Source organism: Mustela nivalis (genome assembly GCF_964662115.1).
Source record: "Mustela nivalis genome assembly, chromosome: 8".
NCBI lineage: Eukaryota > Metazoa > Chordata > Mammalia > Carnivora > Mustelidae > Mustela > Mustela nivalis.
This window is the reverse complement of record NC_139027.1, coordinates 45,493,922-45,504,038: the sequence shown is the minus strand read 5'-3', so window position 1 is coordinate 45,504,038 and position 10,117 is coordinate 45,493,922.

Sequence of the window (10,117 nt, the reverse complement as noted above, 5' to 3'; positions counted from 1 at the left end):
GTGAAGGGTCAGATAGTAAATATTTTAGATTTTAGCCACATTCCTTAACCACTAATTTTAAGGGCCATCTACTTTATATAGCAGACTTTATATGACTATAATTTAATTTTTCTATATTTTTATTTTCAATTTAAATTCACTTACCTACCCATTTACTTAACATACCTATACATTTACTGTGGTTTTATAGCATGTTTTGTTGTCTTAAGAAGCAAATCTCTAACTATCATGATTTTTTTTCAAATGTTTTCTGACAGTTCTCACGTATTTGTAATTATATATGTTCACATAGTGATTTGGGGTAAACTTCCTAAAATTACTGTACTTTTTATAACAAAATATAAGTCACTTAAGGATTAATATCTTTTCTAGAGTGAGCAATCCAACAGAAATATATCAATCCCTTCTCCATTTACACAGATAGTATTTTATAGCACTGTGGTTTTATTTTTATTGTTGGTGTTGGATTGGGGTGTTGTGCTATCTCTGATAAAAATTTGAGGGCAAGTCTTTTATTTCCATATGTTTTGTTTTAAGTGGAATAGGAATGTTTTCTCCCATGAAATTGTATTGGTCTGGCATTTTGGGGAATAGGAGATTAGTTATTTGGCAACCTTCTTAATTACTTTCATAATTACTGGCTAGTTCAGGGGTTTTATATTTAATAGAATTTCAAATTTAATAGAATTTGATTGAATTTGGGTCAAGGAGCATGGCATATATAATTCTTTTTTTTCTTTTGAGACAATTCCTTTATGAATTAATAGTAATTTTTATAAATATCTGATGGAAGCTAAAAAACTGTTTATTTTCTGTTATAGAGTACAAAGTGCCCTTCCCATTAAGAAGGGTTTTTTTCAGGTCAGAATACATGTCATCGAGGGCCCGTTTTGAGGGCCCCAATTGAAGGCCCGTTTTGTCTTTCCATAGCACCTACCAGGTTGGAGATGCCTTCACCATAGCAGTAACAAAAAGGAAAAGACTCAAAAATGGGGGTTGGGGGCAGCTTAAGAAAGTGGTAGAAAGCTTCTCATGCATGCTTGCAGAGTTTGTTTCTCAACTCCAAAACTAGATAAGAGCAGATTTGATCTGTTTTGTATACTCAGTTTTTTTCAAGATGAAGCCTGTCAATTTGCAAAATCCTCTCCTTAAACTACTAATTAGGCAGTTTTTATCACCTTAAAAAGAGAACCTTAATGAAAAACAGCCACATTCACACTTTTTGTGTCTTGGATGCTGAATGAGGCATTCAGATCTCTGTTTTTATTTTACAAACCCCAGTCATCGTAGTTGAGTTTAACTGAATAGTAGCTGATGCCATTATGCTTACTTCATATTCGGCCTGATCAACTCAATTGACCCATGGACAAATCTTCCTTTGGAATTTTTTTTTCCCCCTAGCTATCAATATTTATCCTAAATTAAACCAATTCTCAAGACCTCTTTTCTGAATTATTACAATCACTTCTTAATCAGTCTCCCTGTTTCTACCCTTACCTCCTCATGGTTTCTTAAGGAAACAACTAAAATGGACCTTTCCACCAGAGAATTAACATTTAAAAAATTTTTACATCTGGGGGTTCCTGGTGGCTCAGTCAGTTAAGTGTCTACCTTCAGCTCAGGTAATGATCCCATGGTTCTTCGATCGAGCCCTACGTTGATCTCTCTGCTCAGTGAGAAGTCTGCTTCTCCCTCTCTCTCTGCCTGCTGCTCCCCCTACTTGCACCCTCTTTCTAGGCATCACATAAATCAATACAATCTTTAAAATTTTTTTTCAAAAATATTTTATACCTGGGGTGCCTGGGTGGCTCAGTGGGTTAGGCCACTGCCTTCGGCTCAGGTCATGATCTCAGGGTCCTGGGATCGAGTCCCACATTGGGCTCTCTGCTCAGCAGGGGGCCTGCTTCCCTTCCTCTCTCTCTGCCTGTTTCTCTGCCGACTTGTGATCTCTGTCTGTTAAATAAAATAAAATCTTAAAAAAATATATTTTATACCTGTTTTTCAGACTTTGCACTATTTATCTCTGCCTAAGATGTTTTTCTTTCATATAACCATAGTCCTAATTTCCTCACTCCCTTCATATCTTCATTCAATTTTCCCTTTTCAATGAGCCATGACTTTGTCCTTTTGTGTACTACACTCTGCTTCCTGATGCTAGCATTTCCAGTCTCTCTTACTTTGCTCTATTTCTTTGTTTTTCTACAGCATATATTACCCTCTGACATATTATATGTATGTATCATTTATTGGCTCACTCTCACATCTTAAATGTAAGCAGCAGTTCAGGGATCTTCATCTGTTTTGTTCACCAAGGATCTCGAGCACTAGACCAGTTATTTCCATAGTTTACACTCAATAAATATTTGTTGAATAATTGAATAGTGGTATGACTTTCAACTCACCTGGAAAAAAATGTCTTCTTAAAATGCAACCTTGCAAAAGGAAATAGCCAAAACTTTCTATCATAATTTAAAAGTCCAAATATGAATATTTAAGCATGCAAAAAGAAACCCATTAGACAAACACTGGTCCTATGTTGCCTTGATGGAATACATCATACTTTTATCCACATGGATGTGAGAATCTGAATGGCAGGGAAGCTCCTGAGCCCTATCTGAGATTAGGCTGAGCCTGGAGAAGCCCTAGTACAGTCCTATACTCAATTGTACATTTGGGCATTCATGAGCCTGCATTTAAAACGCAGCAAAGTCACCCATTTCCTAATCAAGGGTGCATTTTCATCAGTTCAGATGTATACATGGAGATTGCAAGAAAACTTTTGTTCTAAGGTTTTTATAAAACCAAGTTCACCCAGGCACACTGGTAAACAGATTGTTTAACTCCAGTGTGTCAAAATATGGGAAATGATGCATTTGAGTGTATTTATTTTAAAATTAGAGGCTGTCAAAAAATTAAAAAGAAATATAAATCAAGTAATTACAAATCATTTTTTAATCTGATTGCCTGAAATAATAACAGACATAAAGATGCTTCCTGTCACTACAGTCAAATGGGATTTTGAAGAATTCCTTCAGCGTCATGTTCCCCAAAGCAGTACATGTTCATCTCTGTAACTGGTGTTCATGTACTTGTGACACATCAGCCAGAAGTAGGAGACAGCAGTAGTATCCTATCTTATCCCTCAGACTCCGTGTACTTTGGCCAAATTCTAATGCCCAAGGTCTATGTCTAGCTCCCCGGTGACTTTTTTCCTTCATCTTAGGAAGACCATTTTGTTTTCAGAGGCAGCCCACAACCATTGGCCCTCAGAGAGCTAAGTATACTATCTCCCTCAACCTTGTAGTGATTCTAAAGCATGTATCTTGCACATTTTCCAGAGTTGCCCCACAGGATTAGGCTCCTTCATGGTTTCAATTAACACGCCCTTTATTGTCTGTTTTACCTTCCAAGAATCACTTGCTCATTTCTCCCTAAGCTTCTTGAACTGAATCTCAAAAAAAAAGTGCTTTCACTTAAATCATCAAGGTACCAGGTAATCATAACATACCACCAGTATTCCATCTGTGATAGATGGAATATTTCCAAAGTAATTTTTCTGTGCAAATGCAACACCTTATAATGACATTGTACACATTTTATTTATGAAAATGTGCCAGATAGCTTCATTTTTCTCCTCTAGATATAGTTCCACCCTTTTACACCCTGTTCTGTCCTGCCCCCAGGATAACTGTACATATAAGGACCGCATCCAAGAACTCCCTTGACCTCTGGCTTCAGATCAGTTAGTGGAAGGGACTGAAAGAGGGGAAAAGAGAAAGGAGAAAGGAGCCTGGGTATTTATTCCCATTTTCCTCTCTTCCACATATGAATTGTCTACAGTTCTCTCCCACAGGCTATCTTCTTGTCATAATGCACTATCCATGTAGCTGATCTCCCCAGTTCTGCTGACCACTTCCTCTCATTCTCCTTGACACTTAGGAAGGGTAATGGTTTCCTACTCTTACTAAGCTAGCGTGCAGCAATTCTACTGTTGGTAGGAGTAGAGAGACTAAAATTAGGACAAATAGTTCCTTGAAAAATGCTATCTGGGTTGGTGCCTAAGTGGCTCAGTCAGTTAATCGTCTCCCTCTGGCTCAGGTCATGATCCCAGGGTTCTGGGATGAAGCCCCAGGTCCCTCTGTCCCTTCCTCTTCTCTCTCCCTCTGTAGCTCCCCCTGCTTGTGCTTGCTGTCAAATAAATAAAATATTAAAAAAGTAAAAAAAATAAAATGCTTCCTGGTTTACTCAGTTTGAGTATTCTTTTGCTTCATGATAGGTCTCTGACCTTTACAGTAAGAAATAAATTCATGTGATAAAAAAATTATAACTCCAGACTGCACAAAGTTACAGAATCCATGTGTTCCTTCCTCCAATTTTCATTCCATAGAGGTAAACACCTTCAATTACTTCTTTCTAAATAATTTATTTTTACTTATATATTTTTAGTTATTTTTAGTTTGTTCATACTGATAAGAGCTATAGATTTGCTTTGAAATACAAAAACCTGGCTTATCCACATTTTTTTCACTTTCATTTTCTTTATACTTATCCACATTTTTGATAGCTCTCCTCCCTGTGTTTTCATCAGTCTTGGCAAGCTAAATTGCTATGCATAGATCATTTTCTATCTTTAGGATATTAAGTGGTATAATCCAACTTTTCTTTAATCATCCATCAACCTTAGAAAATATGTTTTCTCCCCCACCATAATAGATGAGGAAATTAGTGGCTCCATATTTTTCTATCTCTCTTATCTTTCCCCTTCACTGCCCAGTTTCTGTTAGAGGTATCATGGGCTTATAAACTATTAAGTTTATAAAATTTACATTTTTTTCAGAATTCTGACATCAGTTACTCAAACAGCTTTTGGGTTTTCCTGAAGTTACATTGCCTTTTTTATTTTTTTCTACTAAAAAAAAAATGTTATGCCTTTAACTTATCACTAAGCTCATTTAACCACACAATTGTTAAAATGAGTGCAGTTTTACTTTGTATTTTTACTAATTGCTATCTAAATCTACTGTACACCTTATCTTCTAAGCTTGCTTTTCATTGTCCTCTTCTTGCATCTGGATACCCTTGTTCTTCCTTCTTGGATTCCATTTTTATACTCTTCAATTATTTTTCTAAGTAAACAAGTGCACAGGAAATAAAATTTCTGAGATCTTCTATGAAATTTTTTAAATTTTCTCTTCATAGTTCATTGTTAATAGACTGAATCTAAAATACTAGTTCAAAATAATTTTTTTAAATTTATTTATTTGACAGACAGGATCACAAGTAGGCAGAGAGGCAGGCAGAGAGAGAGAGAGGAGGAAGCAGGCTCCCCACTGAGCAGAGAGCCCAATGTGGGGCTCGATCCCAGGACCCAGGGATCATGACCTGAGCCAAAGGCCGAGGCTTAACCCACTGAGCCACCCAGGCACCCCAAAATAATTTTCTTGAAAAACTTTGAAAACATTGCATTCTACTGTTACTGATTGCAGTCTTGCAATCTATGAATATTTTGCCTTTTGAATATCTTGCCTAATGAATATTTTGCCTTTTTTTTTTCTTTCTGGCAGAATTTTGGATTTTATTTAATTTGTTTAGTGTTGATTTTTCTTCCCTTTATGATCACATTTTTAATTTCTGAGAATTTTCTTTCATTCTCATATTGTCCCCTTTATCCTAGAGAATCTTATTTCCTTAAAAATGCAGTATGCTCTTGTGTAGGCTTAAAGATAATAAGTAGATCTTTAAAGAGTTTTATTTAGTGCAAGGACTTAGCCATTTCTCCAGGGTCTGTACTGTTCTTACTTATCTTGGACTTCTCTGTCCGGTTTTTTTGTTTTGTTTTGTTTTTCCCTTGAGTACTTACTGCTGATTGGCTGCCTGCAAATGAGGGATTGTACTGGTTAAACTTTAGTAGGATCTGTCTTTTCCTATGTAACAGTGATTTCAAAGAGTCTTTTTGGGAAAATGCAAATATTTATCTCCATTTCCATGTGCACTAAGTGGTCGTGTTACATGGTGTGTTCTCTGTACACTTGTTGGGTATGTCATATGGAGTTTTCCAGGTACATTAACTGAGTTTATTATACAACAGGATTCTCTGTACACTGCTTGGTCTTCTTGTATGGTAGTGTTCTACTCATTGAGCATGTCATATGGCATATCACTTAGATATATTATATGGATATATTCCCTGATTGGGAATGTCATATGGAAACTTATGTAAATGCTGGTTGGGCATGTTATATGGGATTTTCCAAATATACTAGTTGGGTATTCCATATGTAGTTTATTTACAGATCACCATTGAGAATTAGATAGGCTGGTCAAAAATGAGGAGAGTTTTATTCTGCTATTTTAATACCCAAACCAGAAGTCCTAGGCTTTCATAGATAGGTCATTAATTTTTTTTAACAATAATAGTGCCTGGCATTAGCCTGAGATTAAATATTCACTCTGGTAGTTGTGAAAATGATTCTTGTAAAAATTATTGAGGGGAATAGGATAGGGCCTCCTTAACACAACTGAATCTAAACCTTTCAAATACATATCAACAGGAAACTAGGAAGCTTTTGGAGACCCAGCCTCCATCTCTGCTGCTGTTATTCATGGTGCATCCTCTGAGCCACTGTTTTCTTCACTTTGTTTTCTCTGACAGTAAAATGGTATTCAATTTTTGTCTTCTTATTAAAATGTCTGATTTATGATGATCATTTAATTTTCACATGATTATGGATTTTTTTCTATTTTTTACAGAGATACTGTGGCATGCTGGTTAAGAATATGGGTTTAAACTCAAACTTAAGCTCTACCATTTGCTCCTGAGTGACCTCAGGAAAGTTACTCGACTTTCCTACACCTCAATTTTATTTATACATGATTAAAAAATTATCAAAATAAGAATATTAGTAATATCTACCTCAAAAGGATAATATTCACACTTATCTCAGTGATTTAATACTCATTTAATACTTAAAATAGTTCCTGGCACATAGTAGAAACTGGATAAATGTTAGCTATTGTTAGTCTGTATTGTGATTTTAGTGGGATTTTGAGAGTAGAGCTTGATTGCTATACCCCTAGATGGAACCATAGGACAATAAGGTAAATATTAAGTTAAAAAAATTTTTTTTAAATAAATATCGGGAAAAAAAGGATAATTTGAAGCTGAAGAGAAAATGTTAAGTACTTACCGGTGCCTGTCTGTGAGTCTTCATTTCTCAACACACACAACTGAATGTTAGGTTGCTTCCTAGAGTTACTCACCTCTTTGTGCCATGTTGGACATAATGAAATTCCAAAAAGATAATTTAAAAGTTTTTCATTCTTTCCAGATCAAAAATTCACTAAATTTTCAGTTCTGGTAGCAAATCTCAAAGTTGAGATTAAAGATAGTTCTATTCAAAGCGCTCAAACTATGCTTCTTTTCTATTTATATTAAACTGGTTGAAAGTTTGCACTTGATAACCAATTCCAAGTGCTCTTTAATAATCACTCAATTTGTAGTGTACAGTAAAATTTTGTTATTGCAAGACTTGTAGCCTTGCAACATAACATTAGCATAAGTGTTTCTTTTCTGAAATATTCATAAAGGTATCAACTTTTAGTTTTTGTATTGTGCATGTTTAAATATAATTACACCCACAGAAGAGTAAACTGTAGCATATGTTCTCACTGATTTTTTTTACAAATACATATTTAAATATTTTTCTCATTCCACAATAGTCAAAATGTTGCCATTCTAAAGGAATGTCAGTTTTCAAATAACATAAATTTGTAATTACATTATTTTAAGTAAAAGTGATGGCTTTTCCCATCTGATTGGTGTTTTAATTCAACATAACTATAGTAGCCATTGTCCTTCTTCAAATAACATTATTACTAACTAGAAAACATTTTGCCCTAAAGAGTAAGAAAACAATGCAGAGAAAATGTCATAATCTGGAATGCCTGTGTGGCTCAGTTGATTAAGTGACTGGCTTGGGCTTGGGTCATGATCCCAGGGATGATGGAGTCTCACACTGGGTCCCTGCTCAGTGGGGAGCCTGCTTCTCCCTCTGCCTGCCGCTCCCCCTGCTTGTGTATGTGCTCGCTCTCTCTGTGTGACAAATAAATAAAATCTTTGGAAAAAAGAAAAGAAAATGTCATCTAATGTTTCTCAGTAGAAGCTGATATTTCAGACAAAAGTTGTTCTATATGTTTTTCATACCGTTTAGTTTAAACCCAGGATTCTGACAATACAATGAAAATTACCATAATATCCAGAAAGCCAAAACATCTACATTTGAATAAAATCAAAGAGAAGAGGGGAATTAAAAGAAGAGAGCAACACACAAGTCATATCTCTAGCCCAGGTTTTTAAAGAACAGTGTCACGGCACCAGTCCCTTCCTCTCTAAACAGCAGCCGCAGCAGCAGCAATGCAGCCATTGAACTAAACTAAGCATGAAATGAGCATGATATTCAGGTGGCTTCATCAATGGAATAACATTCAGTGACAATTTAAATTTGCCAGGAAGTGAAACATTTCTCAAATAAGAAGCCTATACTATTGAAATTCTGCCAAGGAACTAAGAAGGGAGATTTGAAGCTGATATCTACCTACTACCACCACCGTCAAGCATGCCAATATTTTTTAAATGAGCAAACTTAATGATAATGAAACTAATTTTACCACACCATCCTGGGAAAGGGAGATTTTCTATAAACTTTTGCTATTAACAGCTAGGATATTCTGAAACTATTTACCATTAAGAGATAAGCACAATGAGAAAAGGTAGGTTTTAATACACAGCATAGAAAGTGGAAATAAAACCACTGATATAACAGAATCCCAGTATAATAGCATTTGCAATAGTCAACTTTATAGTTAAGGTTACAACTCAATTTCATATCCCCGTTTCACTTGCTCATAAAAACTTGGTAGAAAGTTCTTCAACATGAAAACTTTTCATACTTGGTCTCCAAGTAAATATGAATGATAAACATGAATGTTTTTCAATTTTAATAAAGGATTTTTTTTTTTACCTTTCTCCCCAGTTTCTCAAGAGGCACTCAGACAAATAGAGTGAGCAATGAGGAATTTAAAATGCATGAATCTCCTAACTAAACGTCAAACATTTATTATAAACCCTTTTCTTTTAAACAATACCTAAAGTTCAAGGAATTAAAATTTTCTTTTGACAAAACAGTGGTCCACCAAAATGAACTATCTACATTCCAGAACCCACTGTGATCAACTGAAACCTGGGTCTTAACTAGAGAGGAGCCGAATGTGATTATGGAAAGTTTAGCAGAGCCATATCATTGTTCATAAACTACTAAAATAATATCACATAACATTTTAGCTTACAGACCTGCCCTACAATTCCCCTCTTCTGCCCAGATGTCACCCAGTGCCTCCTTTGCAGAGATGCATTGTTAAATCTCACCAATAAATCAGAACCCGAATATTTGACTATACTAATTTTTTCTATCCCCTTCCATCAAATAACCTCCTTCAAAATTTATCTGATATTCCAGGAAATATCTGGCTCTGTTCCCATCAGTTATCTTAGTTAAATTTATACAAGTTATATAAAACTATTGACACTCATTAAGACCTTCCCTTAACTTTAAAGATAGCTTAACTTAGCCAGTGCTACTAACCATGAATCAGAACTCACCCACACAGAGGGGCTTTTGCTAATGGAGATAATAACTTGGGAAGCGGGTGGAGAAGGCACCACTTACTCTTAGTGAATAGGAATTAAAGATATTCATTAGCTTGCAACTTTCTGTAGTTGCACAAAGTAAATTGTATAGTCCAAAATGTTAGCTTTGAGAAATAATGTATTCTCTCACATCAAGATTTGATCATTTAGGATGTTACTCTTGTTAGACCTTCCCAGTTCTAGATATCTTAACAAAGTAGTACTGTGGAATATTATATAACTTGGGGTTGAAAATGTCTATATTGTTTAGGATCTTGAATGAATTTCAAGAGAATTTCCAAATTGAGTGTGGGAACATAGAAATGGTTATTTGGGATTTAGATATTCTGTTTCTAAAGGACTTTAAACATTTACAGATAAGATGAAGTCAGGAATATAAGTGCCCTCACTCCAATTCATCAACATGACCAA